The sequence below is a fragment of the Martes martes genome (genome assembly GCF_963455335.1).
Source record: "Martes martes genome assembly, chromosome: 3".
NCBI lineage: Eukaryota > Metazoa > Chordata > Mammalia > Carnivora > Mustelidae > Martes > Martes martes.
The window spans coordinates 110,620,049-110,647,703 of record NC_137890.1 but is presented as its reverse complement, the minus strand read 5'-3'; the positions used below and the strand labels follow the sequence as shown (position 1 = coordinate 110,647,703).

The window sequence follows — 27,655 nt, the reverse complement described above, 5'->3', positions numbered from 1 at the left end:
ATGGAAGGATGCAAATAAGCTTCCTAAGAAAGGAAAATTTGGTTTTAAACACTTGCCATATCCATATAGCTGTAAGCCATTTTTGCACAGTAGCAGTCAAATAAGAACTGTTCTATGTGACTGGCTTTTCCTCTACCCTGGTGAGTTTTGAAAACTCAGGAAGGTGGCAGAAGAGAAACTTGATAGGTGAGAAGAGAAAGAGCTTTTTCCTTTGCTCTCTGATGGTGGCCAGCTCTGGGATGCCTCAGCCTAATGGAGAAGACAAGATTTAGTGATAAATGTTCTTTGGAGTTTGATTATTATTTGGATCTAATCTTTTAATTTTTAAAAATTTCAAATCTACAGAAATGTTAAAACAGTAAAATAATAAATAATTCGTAGCTTTTACCAGTTAGTAACTTTTGACTACAATTATATATGGTATTATACTTTTTTGGCAGGTGAAGTATGGCTGGATCATTGGGGGAAAAAATGACACTTTGACCCTAAATGCTTTAGCTTATATATCTTAAAGATTGAGGTAGTTTCATGTGTAATCACAATACTGTTATCACACCCAGGACTTTACCACTGATACAATAATGTTATATAACACATTGTCCGTATTCAGATTTCCCTAGTTGTCTATCTGGAATTGTCATTTTAGATTACTGAACTGGGGCTTACCATTTAAAGTGATTATATGATTTTCTGTTACTTATAAGGGACTAGTAAAGTCATGAGGATTACTTGAATTTTCTAGGACAAAGGTTGCTTTACTGCTGAATAGGTTTTATAGACCAGAAAGAGACAAAAATAAATTTTTTGCAAGAGACCAATCATTTCTGCATGGTCAACATGTTGGATACATTTTAAAAAAAAATTTTTAGAAAGATTTTTTTTATTTTAGAGGGAGAGAGTAAGCAAGCGAGTGAACGTGAGCTAGATGAGGAGCACTAAAACAAAAAATAAAAAATTCCTAAAACCTAGTATTTAACTTTGTTAGAATTTACTTATTTAGAATTTCAAACATTTTGTATATTAGCTATAGTGATAGTTTTGGTGTGGGTAGAAATTTTTTTTGTACTTTAAAAACTTTAATAGAGGGGCACCTGGGTAGCTCAGTGGGTTAAGCCTCTGCCTTCAGCTCAGGTCATGATCTCAGGGTCCTGGGATCGGGCCCTACATCTGGGCTCTCTGCTCAGTGGGGAGCCTGCTTCCCCCTCTCTCTCTGCCTCCCTCTCTGCCTACTTGTGATCTCTCTCTCTGTGTCAAATAAATAAATAAAGTCTTTAAAAAAAACCCAAAACTTTAATAGATTTTTTTCCTTATAGTCTTAGTACTAAAGGATTTTGTAACTTTGTCTTAAAAAACACACTTCTGTTGGAAGCCAATAAAATGCCACTCTAAATATCCCTGTTTACATAAATATATTAGTGATTTCTGAGTGTTAAACACAATTTATGTCTTCCTTTTTGTTTAGTGTGGTATACTTTGCAAATATATAAAAATGAATAATCATTAAAAGGAATTACACTGATAAATGAGATGATTATAGCTGACCTTTGTAAGAGAAACAATTTATTCATCAATTTTCAGTGTTTCTTAGCAACACAAAGTACTCCTACCCTGAGCATTTTCATATCTTTCTTCAAACACAGTTTGGAGATATTTTATATAACCTGATGGTTGTCCATCTGTCCTGAAGCTCTCACTGCTTCTTCATTACCTAATGTACTCATTAAACTTCTTATTCATATAATACATTCTTTCAGCTTAGTAACCCACAATTTGACTTGAGAATCGTTTGCTTGTCAGAATCCTAAAAGAGTCCTGGGAAATAAATTCCTTTTGTGTATGGTGAAGCTAAAAGTTACTGAAAATGTGTTATATTTTCATAATAAAACAAGTATGAAAATATTGCCTTGGGAGCTAGCTATTTTCTTATTGTCTTTAGTTTCTAAGGGAAGTCGTTTAATCAGTTGTGATAAAGAAATAGCTTGGCCATATTTTCACAAGTTGACTTGTATTCATTTTAGATTGCAATTTGTGAAAATGCTAGGTTCATATGGAATGTATTCCTTCATCCTTCACCCATTCAACCAATACTTATTGAGCACTTAAAACATGCCAGGCTCGGTGATAGACCCTGGGGATTCAGTGATGAGCAAAAACATGGGGTCTCTGCCCTCCAGAAAAGGATTGTGGCTGTCTGAGAGCATGTAATGGAAGAGCCTGATGTGGCAGATAGGAAAAGCCTTTTCCTAGGCAGTGTGCCTTAGCTGCTATCTGAAGAGCTTTCTAATAGTGCACATGCAGTGTCACAGGGCACATTAGGACCTGCAAAAAGGCTAGAGGAGCTGGAGTTCAGAGTGTGAACACCTGCAAGATGAGGCTTGTAAGAAAGTTTTTGTTTTAAAGATTTTATTTATTTGATAGAGAGAGACACAGCAAGTGAGGGAGCACAAACAGGGGCAGTGGGAGAGGGAGAAGCAGGCTTCCCGCTGAGCAGGGAGCCCTATGTGGGCCTCGATGTGGGGCTCGATCCCAGGACCCTGGGATCATGACCTGAGCCCAAAGGCAGACGCTTAACTGAGCCACCCAGGCGCCCCTTAGGAAGTTGGTTTTGAGAAAGAACCTCATTCTTTATAGATGCTTTATAAGGAATATGAAATCAACAGTCATCTTTATATTGACTTCTGTGTATCTGTTTTAAGATAATAAACTCTGTTTTCAGATACTCACAAATTTGAAGATCCCTTAGAATTCATTTTTTCCATATGGTGTTTTAATGCTGTAAATAGTATTCCGGTTTCATTGGCTAACTCGTGCTTGAGTATAATTAGCCCAGTAGCAGGGCCCCCTCTCTTTCTTCCTTGGAACCTGCTTCATTTTCAGATTCCATTAGTTATTGAAGAGTTCTTTCTTATACAAACCGAAGTTTTGGTTTCTACTCATTGATCCTAGTTCTCTAAGGCAAAATGAACAAGTCCAGTTCATTTTTAGACTCTTTCATGTATGATGCGCAGCTACAGGTGTCTCTTTTCCAGAATTTCCTCCCAATATTTGAAAAACTAAAAATATATATGAAAAATTTCAAATATATATAAAAGAAGATAGATTAGTAGAATGAAACCCCCTTCCTCCCCTCCTCTGCATGTACCCATTGCCCATCTTCAGCAATTATCTCCCCATGTCTCTGTTTGATTGACAGATGTTTAATACTTTCTTTGCACTAGGTGCTGTGCTAGTTGCCAGAGCTATAGAAAAAGACCTGACATAGGCTTTAAGGAGTTCCATTTTCCAATGGAGAAGAAAATAAGAAAGTCAGTTAAAACAGTACAGCATGATGCATAAAGTCATCTAATTTTCAGGAGAACTATGCCATTATAAAGAAGTAATGAAAGAAACACGCTTTACCCTGCTGATAAATGGTAGAATTAGGGAGGGGGGTAGAATTAGTATACAAATTTAGGCTCTGGAAACACTTTCAGTTAGTCACAGAAGAAGGGAGCAAGGTAAGTCAAAGTTCACCAAACATTTGGAAAGTCACTAAAATAGAAACCCTATTTGGTATGTAAAATCCTCTGTCTGTATATACTTAAGTAGGTATTTTAGGGGAGAGGATTCTTTGCATGAGACCCTTACAGAGTTCTGTGACACCAAATAGGGCCATTGTATAGTTTCTATAAGGAAACTGGATTTTGTAGTAATATATTTCTTAAGTGATCACCTCAAACACTTGTGAGGGTTAAAAAGCCGAAAGTGACTCAGTCAAGTCAACTGTAAGTAATCTTTATTATTTCACATAGATAGGAAGGTAACTATTTGTACTCTTCTTATAGCTTAGAAATCTAATGTTTACATGTATGTATTGATTATGTATCTTAAAACATGAAATGATTTGTTTTATTCCTATGTTTAGAGGTCAGGGATTCAATATCTAGAGAGGCAGATAACATATCCCAAGTGAAAACACTGTCTTGTTCTCTAGGGTCCTCACTTAACCCAGTTTGAACAGCATGCTGTATGGACACAGGGAAGACTTGAGTGTTAAGAGTTTTGTTCAACTCTGTTCTTACCTGGTGAGTCTTACAAAGATGCATCATTAACATTGATCTTGATACTTACCTAGATATGGCCTGTCTGAATTTTTAGATATGTGGAAGGTCTCTCAGTAAAACTACATGAGATATATGCACATGTATGCACACATACACTAATACCAAAGTGCAGTTTCCTTTTATAGCTTTTCCATCTCAGGAAACAGGTACTATTTACAGTATATACTAGACAAATTGGAAGCAGGTGCTTCCCACTCTCTCTAATCTTTGCAGCCACTCTCACTTTGTACTTGCTTGCATCTATACTACATGTATCTCTGTGGTTTTTGTTCTTTCCTTATGTTCTGGGATAGATGTGTGACAAGAAGCTGTAGCTTTTTAAAATTTATTCATAATGTCACATTGTACTTGAAGACGAGTTGATTATTTGATCACTCCTTTTATGTATGATTTGCTTGTTTATTTCTTCTCCTATTTACTATTCAAGAACTATATGTGTAGTCTAGTCTGGCAAAAATGATCAACTCTGATTAATTTTTGTAGAATATATTGGAGATTTCATTGATATGTAGCTTTGCGGTGCACTTTGTTCATGCATATGATGATTTGTTATGTTTGAATGTTCCCTAAATGGAATTATTTGAAAATTTGTGTAAATTATCTTTATAAATGAAATAAAATGACAAGGTTTATCCTTTCAAATTGACAGGATTTAACTTTATTAAAATCAAATTATTCTCCAACTTACAAAAGTCTTATTTGTGTTTCAGTTATATAATTAAAATAAGTCATATCTCCCTTTAGACATGTCCCAACTTATTGGACATTTTTATGTGATTTCCATAGTGAGCATATAGATAACATAGGTGGCTACATAAATTATCTGGGATAAATTTTTTTAATATTATTGGAGAGCTTTGTCAGAATTATGTCACAATTATTACTATTATTTTTAATGCTTCTGTTGTAGTACAGTGTACTGACAATGTAGTAGGTAAAACACATAGGTTCATCCCTTGAAGAGTTTACATTCTTATAAGGAGGAAGGACTCATGCATAACTAACTTGAATGGAGTACATGGTTTAAAAGAGGCCTTAACTAACTGGCAGAAAATTAGCAAGAGATTTGGGAAAAGGTCATTTTAGGCTGAGTACATAATATGAAAAATGCAGAGGTGTGGCACAGTATATCAGTGAAGAGTCCTTAGTGGTCCCATATAAGAACAGATAGCCACAGGCTTCCCCTCTGTGGCTCTTAGTCTAGAAAAATTGGGTTTGACTCTCTTGTAAAGGTATGCAGATCTTTGTTAGGAGTAGACAGACAGCTCTTGAAAATTATGGAACGTCTCTTATGTATCAGAACTGAACACGTCTTGTGATTTATTTGTAACAACTCATGTTTAGTAGATATTACAACCCTTGGGTTTTTGTTCATTTGTTTTTGTTTTTAAGATTTTATTTTTAAGTAATCTCTACACCCAACATGGGACTCAAACTCACAACCCCCAGATCAAGAAGCACATGCTCTACTGACTGAGCTGGCCAGGTGCCCCTACAATTCTCATTTTAAAGAAGAGATATACTGAGGCTCAGAGGAGTTAAGTTACTTACCCAAGGTCTCATGACAAATAATTGTCAGAGCTAGGATTCAGACTAATGTTCTTTTGAATCTACATGCTTCCTCTCTTTTAAGTGGAAGAAAGAGACAGTTAGGCTACATCTTAGGAATGTATCAAAGCAGTTGGTTTCTTGGATTAAGGAGTAATATTGTAGAGGCATGGTAGCTGATTCAGACAAGTGGTAATATGAAATTTGAATTTGGGTTGGTAACAACAGGAGTGAAAAGGAGAGTTTGTGTGAGATTAAGTCGCAGAATCATTGAGTCTGGATAATTAAGAATGTGTGCATTTAGAAGGTACTGGGAGTTGCCTCTGAGTAATGGTGAGAAATAAAATGAGAGAGCCAGAGAATATACAGTTATGTAAGTCAAAACAAGGAAGTTTCAAAGATGGGATGATGAACAATTTTAAATGCTATGTAGATTTAAAGGTATACGAAGAGGAAGTAAACCTCAGTTGGTGTTTGGTGACCACTGGAAACTCTTTTGAGGGTGACTTTAGCAGACTGGTATGATTAGAAATCAAATAATGAGGGAGTGCGTTTGAAGGCAAGGATGGAGTCAGTGATGTTGACTCCTTTAAGAAAAATTAGTGGAAAAAGCGGAAATGATAACTTAAAGCATTAAGGCAGAGGATTTTAATTGTTGAGGGAAATGGATGAATTTGTCAAAGCTACAAAGGCATTGGTCTTAAGAAAGGGGTTGAAGATTTTAGAGAGGGAGTAATTGGTGATTCACAGTCTTAAAGGAGATGGGGGGATTTAACACAGGTATATAGGCTAAATGGAGAGAAAAAGGAGCTCTTCTTGTGAATTGGGTGGGAGAGAAGAATATGATTTTTCTGCTTATAACTGAGTTACCTATTACAATTTATGGGAGGAGCTTAGTGACTCGTGTTAAATGATCTATAGAAAGTTTATTGAAGAAAAAGAGGGGTCATCTGCTAAGTGTTGGTAGGCGTTGGGAACTTTGAAGAAGAGAAGACCTGGAGCAATTGCTGTGGTCAAAGAATAAAACAGAGTGAGCATTCCGGAATCAAAGCAAGAAATTCTAGCCAAGAACTATATATTTTTATTGGCGCCAACTGGTATGTGTCCTTTTTTTTCCCTCATTAGTGTTCGGTAATGTGGAAGTCAAAAAGGAGATGTTACAAGGTGAATTTGCTCAGTATTAGGGATTGGCCATGGAAGGTTAAGTGAGTGAGGGTTTCTTGGTTAGCAGTGAGAGCATAATTGACATTTTAAATCCTTATTTTTTAGCCTTACATAAGAAAGCCTTCCATATTTGATACAAATGTATATTCTTAGCAATGACTGAATAGATAAAGCAGTATTACCACTTCTAACCTTCAAAACTTTATTCTTCTCATCTTACCTTATGTCCTTCACTTTCCCCTCCAATTGAACTGAAAAATAGAAGCACCTTCATGTAGTGGAGGAGTTCTAAATTTAGGAAACACCTGCTTTGTAGGAATGACACCAAAATTGACCAAAGAAAAAGTAGCCAAATTGGCCTTTATAAAAATGTAAAACTTTGTGCCTCAAAGGACCCTATCAAGAAAGTGAGCAGACAACCCAGTGAGTGGGAGAAAATATTGCAAATCATATTTCTGATGAGGGACTTATATCCATAATATATTAAAAACCCCTACAACTCAATGATAGATGATAACCCAAGTAAAAAAATGGGCAAAGTGTCTGAATAGATGCTTCTGCAAAGAAGATAAATGAATGGTCAGTAACACCTTGAAAGTGCTCATTACCAGGGATAAAAATATTAAGTCATCTATGATCGTGGGATGTCTTTCCATTTATTTCTTTATATCTTTCAACAATATTTAGATGTTATCAGGGGGCAAGTTCAGTACTTCTTTTGTTAAATTTACGCCTAAGTATTTTATTCTTTTTGATGCTATTTTAAATAAAGTTTTTTCTTATCTTCATTTTGGATTGTTCATTGCTGCTGTACAGAAATTCAGTTGACTTTTGTATACTGGATGTATAACTTGCCGAACTCACTGATTAGTTCTGCTAGTTTTTAGTGAATCCCTTAGAAATTTCTCTATATAAGATTTAATGCAAAGAGATAGTTTACTTTTTCTTTTCCCTTCTAGATGCCTTTTATATCTTTTTCTTGCCAACTGTTCTGACTAGAACCTCTAATACAATGTTGAATAGAAGTGCTGAGAGTGGATGTCCTTGTCTTATTCCTGATTTTAGGGGAAGATCTTCTAGTTTTTTACCCATTATGTGTGATGCTAACTGTGGGGTTTTCCTGGGTTCTCTTTGTCAGGTTGAGGAAATTGCCTCCTATTCTTAGTTCCTTAATTAATTTTTTTTTTTTTAAGATTTTGTTCATTTATTTGAGAGATAGTGTGTGTGAATGGGAGAAGGGGCAGAGGGAGAGGGAGAAGCAGACTCCCTACTGAGCAGGGAGCCCAGTGCAGGGCTTAATCCCAGGACCCTGGGATCATGACCTGAGCTGAAGGCAGATGCTTAACTGATTGAGCCACCCAGGCACCCGTTAATTTATTTATTTTAGTAATCTTTATATCTAATATGGGGCTTAAACTTACTACCTTGAGATCAAGAGTTGCGTGTTCTTCCTAATGAGCCAGCCAGGGCCCCTGGGCTATAGATTTTTAGATATCTTTTATTTGGTTTTAGTGTCAAGGTAGTAATACCCTCATGGAAATAGTTCAGGAATATTTTATCCTATTCTATTTTGGGGAAGGGTTTTTTTAAGATTTAGTGTTTATTCTTTTAAATGTTTGGTAAAATTCACCAGTGAAGGTAAATATTGGGTTTTTATTGATGGGAAGTCTTGATTAAAAATTCAGCAAATTTACTTGTTATATGTCCATTCATTTGTTCTATTTCTTCTTGAGTTTCAGTAATTGTGGCTTTTTTTGGATTTGTTCATTTTGTTAGATTATATAATTTGTTGGCATACATTTGTTAATAGTATTTCCTTATATCCTCTGCAGTTCTCTAAGATCAGTAATAGTGTCCCCTCTTGTCTCTTTTTTTTCTTGATCAGTCTGGCTAAAGGTTTGTTAATTTTGTTGATCTTTTCAAAGAACCAACTTCTGGTTTTGTTACTTTTCTCTATTGTTTTTCCATTTTTTATTTTATTAGTTTCTGGTCTAATCTTTATTATTCCATTTCCTCTGCTTGGATTTAATTTGCTCTTCTTCCTCTAGTTTATTAAGGTTATTTATTAGCATCTTTTTTATTTTAGGCATTTATAGCTGTAAATTTTCATATGAGCACTTCTCTAGCTGTATCCCATAAGTTTTGGTATGTTGTGTTTTCGTTTTTATTCAACTCAAATTATTTCTGAACTTCCCTTTTGATTTCTTTTTTGACCTATTGGTTATTTAGAAGTGTGTTATTTAATTTCTACATCTTTGTTAAGTTCCCAAATTTCCTTCTATTGTTGATTTCTAATTTAATTTTATTGTGGTTAGAGAACATGCTTTGTATGATTTCAGTCCTTGTTTTTATGGCCTAACATATGGTTTATCCCAGAGAATGTTCTGCTCTTGCTGGGTGTAGTGTTCTGTTGATGTCTGTTAAGTTAAGTTGGTTTATAGTCTTGTTCAGGTCTTCTGTTTCTTTTTGATCTTCTGTGAATTTTCCTAGTTGTTTGTTTCAGTAATGGTGTTGAGAGTGAGGTACTAAAGTTCTTGACTATTATTGTTAAAGGATGTATTTCTCCCTTCAATTCTGTCATCCTTTCCTTCATGTAGTTGAGGATGGTTTTATTTTGTGCATGTATGTTTATAATTGTTGTGTTTTCCTGAGAGGACATTTTTGTCCTTATAAAATGCCCTTCTTCGTATTTGGTCATAGTTTTTGTCTTACTGTCTATTTTGTCTGATGATAGTATAGCTAATCCAGGTCTTTTTTGGCTATGTTGGAATGGTATATATTTTTTTCCACCATACTTTTACTTTCAACTTCCTGTGTCTTTGAATATCAAGTATGTCTTATAGATAGCATGTAGTCAGACCATGTTTTCTTATTTATTCTGCCAATCTGTACCTTTTGGTTTCAGTGTTTAGTCCATTAACCTTTAGTGTAATTGCTGATCAAATAGGATTAATATCTATCATTTTGCTGAATGTATTATAATGTTTTTTGCTTTTTTTGCTTATGTTATTCTGTTACTTCCTTCTTTTGTGTTAAATAGCTATTTTCTAGTGTGCCATTTTAATTCCCTTGTTTCTTTTATTATACTTTTGTTCTTAGGAGTTATTGTTACATGTATGCATTCTCACTTCTGTACTTAGCGATTCCAGCAGCACTTTGAGCTTGAATTTCTTACATGGTTTTCATGGGGAAAAATACCAGGAATCTGGCCAATCAGTGGTCAAGAAATTTGTGTGAGAATTTTTTTTCTTGGAAAACCATTATATTTTCTTGTATAATTTGAATCTTCTGTTATTCAAGTTTGCAGCAGAGCATCTGTTACCTTTCGTCCTTCCTCTTTTGTTTTCTTCTTACCTATATTCCTCTTTCTAATTCATTCAACAAACATTTTGAATGTATGTACTCTGCTGGGGGCTTGGGATATAGTAATGTATAAAACAGATGGTCTCTTTCCTAATTTTAAAGTCTAAAGTAGATTTCACTAACCCAAATTCTTTCAGGAACATTGGAATATCTGGGATTTCACAGGGCATGGTGGGAATGGTAGCCAATTCCAAGGGTATTCCCGTTCAAATTAAGACACAAAAGATCTGAAGGTCAAGGATGGCCTCTTTTTTAATGCAAAAATTCTCTGTAGTAGGAATTGTTGCAGATTATTTAGCCAGCTATCACTTGTCATTTCCTTTTTTAGGTTTGTATAATTTAGTTTACCCAATCAATCTTGAAAACATGCCCCAGTAACCAGTGTGCCTTAGAGTTTTGAGTGTTTCCAACTGTTTCATTCATATTGTCATACCAGCCCTTAAAACTTATTAGACTCCGTAATGTTTTATGCAATGGAGAGTAACTATAAAGGATAGAGTCAGCTTAAAATATCACTGAAAAGCGTATAGATATCTTTAAGCCTTCCTCCTGGTTTCATTGTTCTTTATAGTTTTATAGACAGATTGTGGCTTCTTTTATGTAGTTTTTTTCCTCAAAAGGAAGAGGGATAACATAAACTTTTACATTCATATTCTTTTATTTCATGTGAAGTTTATGTATTTGAATAATATTTCCATCAAAAGGTTGGCTATAAGTTGTTTTGGTAGTGAACTCTGTATGTGACATATATTTTAGCAACTCATCTGATGTGCATATACCATATATTCAAAAAGTTAATGAAGGAGAATAGAAGAATTTTACTTTTTCCAGTGATGGTGATGATAGTTTTTCCTGTAGTATGTGGCTCTGAATAAGGCATTATGGGGAGGTTGGAGCTATGAGAGAAGAAACGTAGATTTAGTAGGAAGAAGTTTATTTGTTATACTATCAGAAAAGTTCTTGTGCTAATGAAAACTATGCTTAGAAGACAAAAACTTTTTTTTTTTTTTGGTACTAATTTTCTTTCAATTTGTGTTTGATTACCAGCTTGATATATTTTCTCATCAAGGAATATATATTGGCCAAATCATTTGATCCTTAATGTCTGCAAATGATGGACTTTGATTAACTTTTAATGTGATGTTTGCCCTACCATCCTAATACTCCTTCCCCAAACCTATGAAATAAACTGATTTCACTGTTTCTGTTCTATTTGCATTTAATTGGCTTCATGCAAACCTCATCATTGAGGTATTTTCTAGCTGGTAAAATTATATTTATATGGAACAGAAAATTTATTTACTTCCTTCCACTTAGTTGATGAGAACTTGCATCTGAAGCTATATAAAAAAATAAAGTCAAAGCACTCAATAAACAGTACACTGGCCGAAACTGGTAGACAAATCTACAGACTACGGAACATCTGCATTAGATGTATGGTGTCTTATAATTCTTTTTTCCCTCGCCACTTAAATCTGTGTGTGTTATTTTTTCCCAATAATTTTACTGTGCATTCTCTATCCATTAAAATATTTTGTGGAAATTCTGTACTCTCATGAGCATTGGTAATTGGTAATAACTTTCTGTGAGTATCTTTTGTGGTAAGCCAAAACATGGCTGTCATGACTTTGTGTTTTAGGGGGTTTTTGACATCCTTGCTTAGAACTTCCCCCCCGAAAACCTTTAAGGAGATACTAACTTTTAAGATGATAACTTTATTGCAACAAGGTATGCAGCTCGACTCCAAAAGGAGAATCAAGCAGACCTGAAAATTCAAGTCTTGAGAGACCAATCAGAAATCAAAAGAGCTATGGTCTGTGGTTCAGCTAATTCAGAAAGAGGGTAATTACAGAAAGTTATGTCATAAGTTTGCATGGAATAGTCACTAAACTCTTTAACTTGTGAATACAGCCCCAAACATCTGTTTTGGTGACCTCTTGCTGCTTTACAAATCACTGTTAAACTTACTGGCTTAAAATATTTATTTTGCTCAGGAATCTGTGATTTGGAAAGGTTCATTTGACATAGTTAATCTTTGCTACATTTTGTGTCAATTGTGTGGCTCCAAAGGGAGAGCGATTTAGAATCATCTGAAGGCTTGCCCAGGCACATGTTTGGTGGTTGATGCTGCCTGTCAGTTCAGATAACAAGTGGGGGTCTTGGTCAGAACACCTATAGGTGGCCTTTCCATGTTGCCTGGGTTTCCTCACAGTGTGGTGGCTGGGTTGTAAGGGAGGAGGGAGAGAAGGAAAGGAGGGGGAGAGAGTGAGAGGAAAAGGGGGTTCGTGGAGAGACAGAGACCAGATGAACCTATGTCTCTATTGCCTTTGATAGCTTTTAGAAGTCACATGGTATTATTTCCAATACATTTTGTTCTTTGGTATAAAACTCTGCTCAGTCAAAGCTGGAAGGGATATTGTCTCCGTTTCTGGATAATGCGAGTGGCCAGCTCCTGGAAGGTCATGTGGATTGGAAATATTGCTGTGGCTATTTATGAAAATATCAGTTTGCTTGGTTACCTGTATTCTCTTATCCACGACCTCAGACTAAGTGATTCTGTTGAGTGAGGTACCAGTATTCAGTAGTATATATAGAAGGCAGAAAATAAGGGTACAGATTGAAATGCTTTCCTGTGATTAATAGCCAGCTCCTTTACAGTTTGTTTTTGGTTTTCTTTCTTTCCGGAAGGCTATCCTTGTTTGTCCTTAGGAGGCAGGGCTGAAATTGCAAAGTGCAGGATTTTATGTTATGCCAGCTTTTTGGAAGGTGCTGTGATGTATTGCATCGAAATGACCAGTGTTCAAGTCTCAGTTCCTTTACTTACTAGCCATGTGACATTAGGACGGTGACTTAGCCTCTCTGAGTTCACACCTTTACAAAGTCAAGGTGATGATAATCTTCCATTGAGAGCTGGTTTGTAAAATGGAGAAATATTATATGTAAAGGGATGGGGGCCTGGGGTTTCAGATATTATCTGAGGCAGATTGATGAAAATGTGTGATTTAGGATTATGATCTTTGATTATGACCAGAATGATGGATTAAGAAACCAGTTTAGAGTATGTAGATACTTCAAAGCTAGAACCTATGTTGGTGCCTGTGACTGGAAGCAATTCCAATTAAGGAAAACCTGTGAAGGAATTTGGGAAGAATGTATCTCCGTTTTGAAGGGCATATTATTCTTTATAAGCTATTCATCAACTTTTTGCTGAAATGAGTATTTCAAATTTATTAAAAGAACATTTAATTAAGGTATTTTATTGAATGCCCTAATACCTTAGTTTGAAATGTTTTATATTTAGTGAAAATTGTTACTTTTTTTCTATTTTTATTTTTCTAATTGTAAAAGTAATAAAAAAGCAGCTGAGGAAATAACTTGCCTATGATATCATTATCCAGAGGCAGGCTGCTCATATTTGACATATTTCCTTTCATTAAAATTTTCTTTTTTAAGTATAGTCTCCACACCCAACATGGGGCTTAAACTCATGACCCTGAGATCAAGAGTTGCATGCTCTACCGACTGAGCCAGCCAGGTGCCCCTCTTTTTTTTCCTTTGGAATTTTATAGTTTTCCATAGATAAGAACATAGAATTTATGATTTTATAATCTTTCTTTGTAATTTAATTTTATATCATAATTATTCCCCACAAATCATTACAATTACATCTATCATATGGCTGTATCATAATTGATTTAGTTTTTTTGTTATTTTTTTCTGAAATATAAATAATATTGTGATGCATATATATATGAAAGTCTGTTGTCATTATTTTGATTTTTTTCTGTAGGATATATTACTAGAAAGAAAATTACTGGAGCAAAGGGTATCAATATTTTTAAGGTCCTTGATATATATGTTGACATTGCTTTTCAGAGGCGCCTTGCTGGCTCAGTTGGTGGAGCCTGCTACTCTTGGTCTTGGGGTTGTAGGTGTGAGCCCCATGTTGAGTGTAGAGATTACTTAAAAATAAAATCTTTAAAAAAATAGCTTTCTATAAAGTTTTACCATTTTATATTTCCACTGACATGAGAATAGCAGCACTGATCGTTTCATAAATAAAGTTGGTGAATTTGATAGTTAAAAGGTATCATTTATAAAATTTGTATTTATTCTGTATTTGTTCAAGTGTAATTTTCTTTCTAATATTTTGATTTATTGTTCATTTTAATTTGCATGGATTTTCTATATGTTAAGGATATAACCTTTTCATATTATTTTATCTAGGTTTGGAGAAATTTAACATTCATTATATTTCATTTGCGTTCCTCTAAATAGCTTAAGATTTATTCTTATCACTTCATACAAAAGACATTCAAATTAACCTAAATGGGGGCGCCTGGGTGGCTCAGTGGGTTAAGCCTCTGCCTTCGGCTCAGGTCATGATCTCAGGGTCCTGGGATCAAGCTCCGCATCAGGCTCTCTGCTCAGCAGGGAGCCTGCTTCCCTCCGCCCCCCCCCCCCCCCGCCTCTCTGCCTGCTTGTGGTCTCTGTCTGTCAAATAAATAAATAAAATCTTTAAAAAAAAAATTAACCTAAATGATAGTTACTATTTTTTCCATAGTAGTTCTTACTTTTAGTATTCTTAATTTACATAGTATCTTATTTTTAGCACATTTTGTTCATTTTAGGTGGATTTGTAGCCCTTTACTCTTTTTTTTTCCAAGATCACTTTTTAGAAATTTTATAGATTTATTTATTCAAGAGAGTGAGAGAGAGAGAGAGAGAGAGAGAGAGAGAGAGAGTCTTAAGCAGACTCTGTGCTCTTTTTTGCCCAAATTACGTTTTTGGACTCATGTTGGTTTAGACAGATATTGTTGTAGTTCAATCACTCTCAGAATGTGGTCTTCAACCAGCAACTCTAAAGTAGATTTGTACCCATTTACTCTTTCTTAAGAGTACTCTTGCACTCTTGCATTTTCTTTTTCCTCTTCTTTTTTAAAAATTTATTTATTTGAGAGAGAGAGAGAGAGAGGAGGGGAAGGAGAGAGAGAGTCTTAAGCAGGCTCCATGCAGAGCCTGAATTGGAGCTCAATCTCATGACCCTGAGATCAGGACCTGAGCTGAAACCGAGTTGGATGCTTAACTGACTGCACTACCCAGGTGCTCCTCAAAATCACTTTTTAATAAAATTTTCTCAATTAGAGATTTTCTGGAATATTGGAAATTTTTTTCATTCATCCAATATATATCCATTTACTCTTTTAAATTATGCTTGTTAAACTTCAGATAACTTCATATATTGGCTATTGTGAAGGGATATTTTTCATAAGTAGAATTGTTTTTCTCACTGGCAAATTTTCTAAATTCTAATGGAGTGTTTTAGGAGATTGTGGGTGATACCAAAGTTAATCAGATTATTTGAAAGTTAAGATTCTTATCTTTCCCTTTAAAATTTTTTCAAGTGTAAATTTACAGAAAAGTGCAAAAAGTATAGAGGAAATTACAGGGTAGTTCTCTTGCAGCTCATCTAAATCTGAACTTTTTTGCCATGTTTACTTCAATTTTTTACTTTTTAATTATTTGAGAACTAGAATTTTATAGACAGAGGGAGGTGAGGCCTTTTCTCTGGTGGTAATTCCTAGTTCTGTTCTTTCCCCACCTCCAGAGGTTGCAAGTATTTTAATTGGGTGTTTCCATTGTCACACTTGTTTTTATGCTTTTATTTAAAAAATATGTATCTATGACAAAAACCTTACATAAATGATAACTATACCTGTCCTTTTTCATTTTGCTCTTTTTTGCCTAAATTATGTTTTTAGACTCACGTTGGTTTAGCAGATGTTGCTGTAGTTCAGTTGTGCTCAGAATGTCGTCCCCAACCAGCAACTTGAGCTTCACTTGGGAACTTGTTAGAAATACAAAATTCTCAGGCCAGGACCGGATACATTTGTGCAGTCCAGTGCAAAATGAAAATGCTGGGCCCCTTGTTCAAAAACTATTAATAACTTGCAAATAGCAGCAGCAGAGCATTAAATCAAGAGTGAGGACCCTTGTAAGCATGTTCATGCACCCATGAAGCTAGCCCTGTTTCAGGCCTTATTCCAGACCCGCTGAACCAGAAACTCTGAGAATAGGGCCCAGCATCCTATGTTTTAACAGGCCTTCCAGGTGATGTTATAGATATTTAAGTTTGAGACCATTTGTATTAGTTTTTCAGGGCTGCCTTAACAAAATACTATGGATTGAGTGGCTTAAATGACAGAAATTATTTTCTTACAGTTCTTGGGGCTGGAGATCCAAGATGAAGGTGTCAGCAGATTTGCTCTATTTTGAGATCTCCTGGGTTTGCAGATGATCACCTTTCTGCTGGTAACTTTATATGCTTTGTCCTCTTGTGGTGTGTGGGTGGACATCTCTTATGTCTCTGTGTGTCTTAATTCCCTCTTCTTGTAAGGAGATTAGTCCTGTTGGCTTAGAACCCACCCTAATGGTTTTGTTTTAATTTAATCACTTCTTTAAAGGCCCTATATCCAAATATAGTCACACTCTGAGATACTGTGGGTGAAGGCTTCTAGGTACAAATTTTGGGGGAACACAGTTCTTCCCCATAGCACCACTGCTATAGGTCAGTGAGTTTTAGGACTATTATATTCAGTTGTATGATTATGTCCTTATTTCTCTCTTTTATGCTGTTAATTCTACTCTATCAGTTTCTTTTGAGGTATAGTTCCTTTTTTTGGTTTTTATTTATTTTTGATATGATATCTTTGTAGACTTCAAGTGTCTGATGTCAGTTGAATTAAAACAAACAAAACAAAATCATGTACTACCCTTTGTTTAATGGAGGGCTGTAATCTATAAGCTGTTAATTTTGCTGGCATGTTATTTTAAATGGTGGTGGTTTTGTTTTAAGAGACTGGATTTTCCATGTCGTCCAGCACATGTGGTTTTGGACTGTATTTTGAGTTAACTACACAAGCTACTATTTCCATATATGGGTGTGTTTCTCATAATGATACTAAATAAATAAGTTCCTTTCTCTGTTTGTAAATAAAAGAGAACAGTGATTCTATCATTGTGTATGTACTGTCTTGGGTTTTCATGACCTTTTGCAGCTCATTTTTATCATCTGGGAATGTACCGAAGTCCCATTGTTGTTAACTGCTTATGCTGCTAAGAGTAATAATTTTTTTTTCTTTTTTTTGGGGGGGGGGATACTTGTTAATGTAATTTTACTGAAAGTTAGGCTTACTATTTATCAAAAGGTAAAGTTTTGTACCAGGCTAGGGCAACATTTTTTTCTTTGTGTAAGATTTCCACATATTTGTTATGTAATTTATAATTTTATTCCTTTTATTCAAATTTAATTCCCTTCCTTCCACCACCACACCCTACCTCATAACTTGTAACAAATGCATATTATATGTGTTGCTGATAGTTTTGAAAGTCTGCTGGATTCATTGAGGATTCATCGATTATCTGGATATAGACCAGGTAGTCTCCCTAGTAGCTTCTACCCTGCTAAACCTTTGGCTGTTTTCCATCTTGTTAATTATATCTCCATTATGAAGGTATGCTGTACCAAAAAGGAGATATATACCATCTTGCTAATTTTTACTAGTTCCTCTTTGCTGGCTGAACCTGGTATAGAAGAAGTTGTTTTAGGGCTTATATTGAAAACTACAAGACATTAATGAAAGAAGAAGTTGAAAAAGATACAACAAGTAGAAATGTATTCCATGTTCATGGGTTGGGAGAATTAATGTTGTTAAAATGTCCATACTACCCCAAGCAATATATACATTCAGTGCAATCCCTGTCAAAATTCTGATGGCATTTTTCACAGAAATAGAACAAACAATAATTGACTCTTTATGTTATAGGTAAGGCTTCCAGTTAATAGTAGGCTACTAGTGGTTAAGTTTTGGGGGAGTCAAAAGTTTTAGGAAGATTTTTGACTGCTTTGGTGGTCAGCAGTTCTACCCCTTATATTGTTCAAGAATCTTCTGTACACTATGATCTAGAACTCCACTTCTGTGTATATATCCAAGGAAAACAAAAACACTAACTTGAAAGAATATTATGCACCCCCATTTTAATTGAATTATTATTTATAGTAGCCAGGACATGAAAACAACTTGGATATCCATTGATGGAGGATGGATAAGGAAGTTGTGAGATACACACACACACACACACACACACGTGCACGTGTGTGCACACAGAGTGAGTAAATATTATTCAGCCATTAAAAAGAACAAAATCTTGCCATTTGCCTCAAAGTGGATGGATCTCAAGGGAATTGCATTATAAGTCAGACGAGAAAGAAAAATACTGTACGATCTCTCTTATATGTGGAATGTATCCTTCTGTCTGTCTTTCTACAAACAAAACCAGGCTCATAGATACAGAGAACAGATTGATGGTTGCCAGAGGCATGGGGTGGGGGAGGGGGGAGTGGTAGGAGAAATGGGCAAACTCTTGTTGTTTTGTTCTGTTTTATTGTGTTTTTTCCATTTAATTCATTTTCATTTTAATGAATTTTAATAAATTTAATTTATTAAATTAATTTATAAATTTATTAAATTAATAAATTAAATAAATTTAATTTCACTTTTAATAAATTTTAATAAATAACAATGTTTTAGGATGATAATTGAGACTAATATGGTCTGGTGGCATTACCACTTGTTAGCTTTGTAAATTGTCAGGACTCATCTCAGACCTATTGAATCAGATGCCTTGCCAGTGATTTCCTTGCTTTCAAACTGTTCTCTTAGGACAATGTAGTATGTATAATTTCTGTATAATTTTCTGACAGCTAGGGTTGATAGAGCAAGTCTTAGTGCATGTCTGTGGTGGGGAGGTGAAGTGAGGGGTGGGCTAAGCTAGAAGAGTGTGAAGAAAGGGGGTGTGATCCCTTAACTTTTAGTGGCAAATGTATAGTGACCTTCAGGAATGGACTCTTCATTCTTACTTCTTCCTTTGTGTCTTTTCACTCAGTGTCAGCACGATGCTGCTGAGTTTATGCATGCTCTTGGTGTGCATTTGTTGTCCCTAATTTCAAAGTGAAATGAATGATTCATTGAATGTTTACCCATGTAAGGCCTGTGTTTGGCTCTTTATAGATAAAGGAAATGCAAGTTGTCCTCACCCATATGCTTGGGCTTCATAGACCTGGATTCAAATTCTGGCTCTGAATTTGACTTGTAGTGTAGTCTTTGGTAGAGTTCTTAATCTCTCGACATCTCATTTTCTTCTGTTGTAAAATGAAGGTAAAACCTACTGTGCATTTCTTACTGGGATGTTTGGGGGATTAAATGAAGTAATGTATATGCGCTTTAAACATAATAGGCACTCAGTACATGGTAGCTGGATGCTATTATCGTTATCATCATCATCATCATCTAGTTATTTCTGTATTTGAACATCACACTGGACTCTACAGGGCATGCTATATTAATGGTCTAGGTGACACTTTTCAGGAATTGCTTTCCTGGCTCTGTGATGATTCCATCACGGTGGATAATTTAATTAGCCCTTGCCTGCTGAGTACTGTGGCTGTGGCAGTCGGTAAGAGAAATGTGGTATACAAAGATCCAGGACTTTGGAGTCGAGCAGATCTTGATCTGTCATTACTCCAGCAGTCACTAGCTGTGCACCTTGGGTAAGATGCTTAACTTTTCTTTCTCTATTTTCTCATCACCAAGGAAGGAATTATAAATCCTGCCTTGAAGCCTTATTGTGAATGGGATTGGGTGAGTGTTGTTATTGTGGCAGTATTGTGGCAAAATTGAGGATGTATGTAAAGCACTTGGCTCATAATAGTCAAAGAATAATTTTTGCAACAAATATTGCCTTCACCTACTCCACTTCACTTATCACAGAGTTTCATCGTCTGTCTTATCTTATGTATGTTGAGATTTCTTCCACTTTTTACTCTTAGAGACCTAGGGGTTAGAACAAAAGGATAAGCCACTAGCTGGAAAAGGAGTAAGTTAACAAAACCAAGTTTATCGAAGGATTCCTCATTCCTATGCCTAAATATAGATTTTTTTTGTTGTGTTTATGAAAATCATATTTTTTACTGTAATAAAAGATAACAAAATTTTACCATTAAGTATATTCTTATTGTACATTCATATTGTTATACAATCATAGGCCTTTATTTTAAAGCCTAATTTTGATGTTGTATTTGAAATTTCTTTTTTTTTTTTGGCCCATATTTTGGAAAGGACTCTTGGTAGCAAACAACAGAAATCATTAAAACTGGTTTAAGCATCAGGGGATTTATTAAGTTGTAATAGATAGTTTGTAGAATCTTTGAGGGAATGGAAGAATAGACTGTGGGCTCAGCTTCTAGGAATAATTCCTGGAAGCACACTTTTTGCATGGCTTGCTAAGGGAGCCGTAGCTGTCTGATCTCAGAACCATGTTGCCCTTCTGGTGGAAGGAATTTGGAAGCTTGTGAATGAGGAGTCTTGGCTTTTGCTGCTGACTCCTAAAAAGTCATTGTCTCGCCCATCATCATTGCTGGATGAGCTGATATGCCTGTGCTCATTTGCTCCTTCTTGTTTTCTTTATTTTTCTGGTCTCCTCAGAGTGTCCCTGCCTGGGAAGGCTAGGGCACATGCACATCTCAGGTTGCAAGGGAGTCTGGCAAATGGACCCTTTAGCTTTCTGGCCACTATTGTGTTATTAAGACATATCAGAATGGGGTTACATGAGTGTTAAAAAAGAATCTGCTGTATTTGCCATAGCTCTTTCAGAAAGGAAAAGGCTAGGGGACATATCCATTGAGCACCTTTGTTTTCTTAAAATAAATTATAGTTTCAGGAGGGGAAGTAAAAATGTCAGTCCAGCAGTGTTGATATAGGATAAGTTCTATATTGCAAAAAATTATATTTTGTGGGGGAAGCCCAATTTTTAAAACACTGTAAAACTCTAAATGGACAAAAAAAAAAAAAAAAAAAAAAAAAAAAAACCACTCTAAATGGACCCTGTGTTTATCTAGCTGATGGTAATAAATAAATTTGTTTCTTTTTTAGAATGTTGTGTCACTCTTTTTTAACTTCATGTTTTAGCATTAGAGTATATGGGTAAAACATTCCTTCTAACCTTCTGTGTTTGCTCATTTTTGCCAATTGAAAAAAATATCCATTCTTGCAGAAATGGTATCTTTAAACCATGCAAAAATTTTGTATTGTAAATAATTTGGACACATTCGTGGTGGGGGCAGAGTTGGGGTGGTAGTAGAGAGGAGATAAAGTTATCCATAAAATATACTGTCCAATTTGAAGGTTATTCCCAGTTTAAACTGTTATCTAGACTGTCCAATAGAAATAGAATGCAGCATGTTTACAATTTTAAATTTTTTAGTAGAAAATTTCACAAAGTAAAAAAGAATAGGTAAAATTAACTTTAACAGTATGTTTTGCTTAATTCAGTATATCCAGAACATTTAAACATGTGACACTAGTTGCATCTCATGTGTGCAATAGTTGGTATCATATTGGACAGCACAGGTCTATACTGTCTGCCTTATTTCATACTAGAATTTTTCTGTCTGAGAAGTACTGAAGTGTACCGTAAGCATGTTTGTAAAACATCCTCAGTGTGTGCTGTGTCCTGATAATGCTTTATTACTTATACTGTTTTATAACAGTATGATTGTAAATCAGTGCTTCTTCCCAAATTGCAAGTGTTGATGTGGTGGCTTGCTGTATTTTATGAAAGATGTGTAGTTTTTGAACTGTCATAGTAGAAGAATATGGAACATGATACTGAGGTATGCCATTACCAGGCCTGGGTTTGCCCTAAAAAAGTAAAGTCTAAGCTTTCGATTATTAAAATTTTTAAAGCACATACAATATAAATATTTTATTACCTATGAAAAATGTACATGTATGAATGTACTAATATATTATGTAAATTATGAAATAAAAATATTGAAAAAAGAGATTAGATAAAAAATTTAAAACTATAATATTTTGAGGCACCTGGGTGGCTTAGTCATTAAGCGTCTGCTCAGGTCATGATCCCAGGGTCCTGGGATCAAGCCCCACTTTGGACTCCCTGCCCGGCGGGACATCTGCTTATGTTCCCTCTCGCTGTGTCTCTCTCTGTCTAATAAATAAATAAAATCTTAAAAAAAACTGTAATATTTTTTCATGAACCTCAGATAGTTGGCTTGAATAGTCAGTCACCTTTTGGAGACGCTGCTCTCTAAATCCTGTGGTGTATTGGCTCTCAAACTTGATTGATCACCAGAACCCTCTGGGGACTTAAATAATTAAAAAAATAAGAACAACAGTGAAAAAAAGGTGTGTCTTTAGGTGTTACTTTAGACACACAGAAACAGAATTTGTGTGTGTGTATGTACATGTGTGGAGTATATGTGGAATCTGTATTTAATTTTTTAAATATAGGAGTCCCTGTTATAGATGGCAGGGAATCTTCTTTTTTCTTTTTTTTTAAAGTAAGCTCCACTCCCTCATGGGGCTTGAATTCATGGCCCCAGGATCAAGAGTCTCTTGCTCTACCGACTGAGACAGCCAGGCGCCCCTATAGCAGGGATTCTTAATTTGGGATTCATGGGGCATTCTCTGAAATTATATACCCTATTATATATGCAATGAGGCCTGTTTTTAGAGCAAGTCTGTAGTTTTTCTCAGAACCCCAGATGATCTTGGGCCCAGGTAAAATGTCATTTACAGCTAGCCAAGGCTGCTTTGGATATGTGGGTCAGAGAAGATTGTTGAGCTGGAGAGGTCAGGTTGGGTTCCTTCAGGATTAAGATTACCTGTGAACCCCCTGGGGATAAAAATACATTATATGTTTATTAAAATAAAAAAATTTAAAAAAAAAAGATTACCTGTGAACACAGGGCTGTTAAGACTGAGCAGTGGGCAGACCAGGGGAGCTATAACTGGGAAGTGGTAGTAGACCAGGGTCATAATTCTATTTAGGATGTCTGACCTATAAATGGACACTGGGAATCTAGTCAAAAACTAGACAGAGTCAAAGTCTGGATCTGATGGAGCACGTCAGATTTGAAGTCTAGGTAGACAGGCCAAGGTCTCTAATGAATAAGAAGGTTTAAGGGAGTGTGGCACACTAGCATTTAAGCGAGGCCTTGAACCCTTTTCCCAGTTCTGATTGCTGGTGTCGATTGGGCTGATCAGATGGTGTTATAAAAGATTTGTTCTCAGCATCTCTGCCTCCTCTTTCCTGTTTGCTGTTGGTATAGCTCAGAAGAGACTAGAATTCCTCATACCCCTTCTGTTCTTAGGCTGACTTATTAAAAGCAGTCTTGTCCCCAGAGAGTGTACTGCTAGAGGTATGTGTTGAAATAACATCTTAGGAAGGTGTCTCCTGGAGAAGTTTTCCAGAAAAAATTGAGAATGCTTCATCTTTGTCTAATTGATGATTTCCTGTAACAGCAGTGCTTACAGGCCTTTTTAAAAACAAAACAAAACAAAACAAAACAAAACTTTTTGTTAACCTTTTATTTTATTTTATTTTATTTAGAGGTAGGAAGGGGTAGAGGGAGAGGGAGAGAGGGAATCTTAAGTGGGCTCCATGCCCAGTGTGGAGCCTGATGCTGGGCTCAGTCTCATAAGCCTAAGATCATGACCTAAGCCGATATCGAGTCAGACACTTACCTGACTGATCCACCCATGTGCCCCTTTTTGTTCATCATTCAATTTCAGCATTCATGTTTTATAAGAAAACTTTACATATGGTGAATTTAAATATACATGTGATGAAAGTGTTTCAGCTTCCTGAAGTAGAAATGAATGTGAATAGTGGATTATTGGGGCACCTGAGTGGCTCAGTCAGTTAAGCATCTGCCTTCAGCTCGGGCCCCATGTTGGGCTCTCTGCTCAGTGGGGAGCCTGCTTCTCCCTCTCCCTCTGCCTTCTGCTCTCCTTGCTTGTGCTCAGTTTCTCTCCTCTGTCAAATAAATAAATAAAAATATTAGAAAGAATAGTGGTTTATTTATCAGTTTAGTACTTTTATAAAATTTCTAATGGTTGCATCAGTGTTCCATTGTTTTCCCTTTCTTTTTGTGTCTTTTAAAAAATTGTTACTAAGAATTCTGGCTACCATTATTTTCTACCAGTTAGATATTTGAATTGATCTTTTTAACAATATGAAAGGATAATGCTAGGTTTATGGTTTCATTCTTCTTTTCTTTTTTTTTTTTAAATATAATTCCAGTATAGTTAACATATAGTATTATATTTGTGTCAGGTTTATCATATAGTGATTCAGTAATTCCATACATCACCCAGTGTTTGTCATGACAAGTGCACTCCTTAATCCCCATTGCCTATTTCACCCATCCCCCTACCCACCTCCCCTCTGATAACCACCACTTAGTTCTCAATAGTTAAGAGTCTTTTTCTTGGTTTGTCTCTCTCTCTTTCTTTTTTTCCTTTGCTGGTTTGTTTTATTTATTACATTCCACAGATGAGTGAAATCACAAGATTTTTGTCTTTCTCTGATGTATTTTGTTCAGTGTTATACTCTCCAGTTCCATCCATGTCATTGCAAATGGCAAGATTTCATTCTTTTTCATGGCTGAATAATATTCCATTGTGTATCTATACCACATCTTCTTTATTCATTCCTCTATTGATGGATACTTGGACTGCTTCCATAATTTGGCTATTGTAAATAATGCTGCCCTAAACATAGGGGTCTCTTTGAATTTGTGTTTTTGTATTTTGGGAGGTAATATTCAGTAGTGCAATTACTAGATCACAGGGTAGTTCTGTTTCTCACTTTTTGAGGAACCTCCATACTGTTTATCATACAGTGGCTGCATCAGTTTGCATTCCTACCAACAGTGCGACAGGGTTCCTTTTTCTCCTCATTCTCACCAATACTTGTCGTTTCTTGTGTTTTTTATTTTAGCCATTCTGACAATATGAGGTGATATCTCTTTGTAGTTTTGATTTGGCTTTCCTTTTTTTTTTTTTTTTTTTTGATTTGGCTTTCCTTGATGATGAATGGTGTTGAGCTTCTTTTCATGTGTCTGTTAGCCATCTGGATGTCTTCTTTGGCGAAATCTCTGTTCATATCTTCTACCAATTTTTAATTGGATTATTTGTTTTTTGGGTGTTGAGTTGTAGAAGTTCTTTACATATTTTAGATACTAACCCTTTATCAGATAGTCATTTGTAAATATCTTCTCCCATTCAGTAGATTGCCTTTTAGTTTTGTTGATTGTTTCCTTTACTGTTCAGAAGCTTTTTATTTTGATATGGTCCTAATAGTTTACTTTTGCTTTTATTCCCCAGAAATGTTGCTATAACCAGTGTCAGAGCCATTACTGCCTGTGCCTTTTTTTTTTTTTTTTTTTTTTTTTTTTTAGGATTTTTATGGTTTCAGGTCTCACATTTAGGTTTTAATTCATTTGGAGTTTATTTTGTGCATGGTGTAAGAAAATGGTCCAGTTTTATTCTTTTGCATGTAGCTGACCAGTTTTCCCAGCACCATTTGTTGAAGACACTGTGTTTTTCCAAATGGGTGTTCTTTCCTGCTTTGTCAAAGGTTAAATGACCATATAGGTGTGGGTTTATGTCTGGACTTTTCTATACTGTTCCATTGATCAGTATGTCTGTTTTTGGGCTAGTACCTTGCTGTTTTGGTTATTATAGCTTTGTAATATAACTTGAAGTCTGGAATTGTGATACCTCCAGCTTTGCTTTTCTTTTTCAAAGTTGCTTTGGCTCTTTAGGGGTCCTTGTGGTTACATACAAATTTTAGTACTGTTTGTTCTAGGCCTGTGAAAATTGCTGTTGGTATTTTGATAGGGATTGCATTAAATATATAGATTGCTTTGGGTAGTATAGGTATTTTAAAAATATTTGTTCTTCCAATTCATGAGCATGGAATGTCTTTCCATTTCCTTTTGTTGTCTTTAGTTTCTTTCATCAATGTTTTATAATTTTCAGAGTACAGGTTTTTCACTTCTTTGGTTAGGTTTATTCCTAGGTATCTTAACTGTTTTTGGAGCAGTGGTAAATGGGATTGTTTTCTTAATTTCTCTTTTTGCTGCTCCATTATTAGTATAAAGAAATGTAACACATTTTTGCACATTGATTTTATATCTTGTGACTTTACTGAATTCTTTTATCAGTTCTAGTAGTTTTTTGGTGGAGTCTTTAAGGTTTTCTATATAGAGTATCATGTCATCTGCAATTAGTGACAATTTTACTTTGATACCAGTTTTAATTCCTTCTATTTCTTTTTGTTGTTTGATTGTTGTAGTTAGGTCTTACAGTATTATGTTGAATAAGGTGAGAGTGGACAGTCTTGTCTTTTTCCTGACCTTAGGGGGAAAGCTGTAAGTTTTACCCTATTGAGTATGATGTGTTCTATGGGTTTTTCATATATAGCCTTTATTATGTTGCACTATAACTACTTTGTTGAGGGCTTTTATCATGAATGGATGTTTTACTTTGTCAGATGGTTTGTCTGCATTTATTGAAATGATCATATGGTTTTTATCTTTTATCTTACTGATTGGATGTATCACATTGATTGATTTGTGAATATTGAACTACCTTTGCATCCCAGGAATAAATATCACTTGACCATGGTGAATGATTTTTTAAATGTATTGTTGGATTCGGTTTGCTAGTATTTTGTTGAGGATTTTTGCATCTATGTTCATCAGAGATATTATCCTGTAATTCTCTCTCTCTCTCTCTCGCTTTCTCTCTTTTTTTTTTTTTTTGGTGGTATCTTTATCTGGTTTTGGTATCAGGGTGATATTTGGAAGTTTTGATTCTGATTTTTGGAATGGCCTGAGAAAACTAGGTATTAACTCTTCTTTAAATGTTTGGTTTAATTTGCCTGTGAAGTTGTCTGGTCCTGGACTTTTGTTTGTTGGGATTTTTTAAAGTCGTGATTCAATCTCCTTGTTGGTTATTGCTGTGTTCAAATTTTCTATTTCTAACTGCTTCAATTTTGGTAGACTACGTGTTTCTCAGAATTTACCCATTTTTTTCTATGTTATTAATTTGTTGGCATTATTATTTTTCATAATAATTTCTTATAATTATTTGTATTTCTGTGATGATGGTTGTTATTTTACTTGTGATTTTGTTTATCTGAGTCCTTTCTTTCTCTCTTTCTCTTTTTAAATGAGTCTGGCTAGAAGTTTATGGATTTTGTTGACCTTTTCAAAGAACCAGCCCTTGGGTTCATTGATCTGTTGTGTTTGTTTTTTTGGTTTCTGCATCATTTATTTCTGCTCTAATCTTTATTATTTCCTTCCTTCTGCTGGTGTAGGTTTTTGTGTGTTGTTCTTTTTCTAGCTTCTTTAGGCTTAAGGTTAGATTGTTTATTTGAAAATTTTCTTACTTTTTGAGGTAGACCTATACTGCTATAAACTTCCCTCTTAAAACAGCTTTTGCTGCATCCCAAAGGTTTTGGACCATTGCATTTTCATTTTCATTTGTTTACATAAACGTTTTGATTTGTTCTTTGATTTCTTGGTAGACCCATTAATTGTTTAA

The 27,655-nt window shown here is 35.2% G+C and overlaps 1 protein-coding gene across 3 annotated transcripts in view; it reads left to right on the top strand.

Annotated features, from left to right (window-relative positions):
* The window catches only part of GTDC1 (glycosyltransferase like domain containing 1), a 391,982-nt gene that overhangs the window by 38,072 nt on the left and 326,255 nt on the right, over nucleotides 1-27,655 (top strand). Inside the window, exons 1-2 of one of the 3 annotated variants that reach the window (XM_080798914.1) lie at nucleotides 3,978-4,064; nucleotides 16,401-16,490. The gene's annotated coding sequence lies outside the window, so the exon portion shown is untranslated. Of the gene's footprint in view, nucleotides 1-3,971; nucleotides 4,065-16,400; nucleotides 16,491-27,655 lie in introns of those variants that run through there. The other 2 variants (XM_080798916.1, XM_080798915.1) reach the window with 2 other exon arrangements.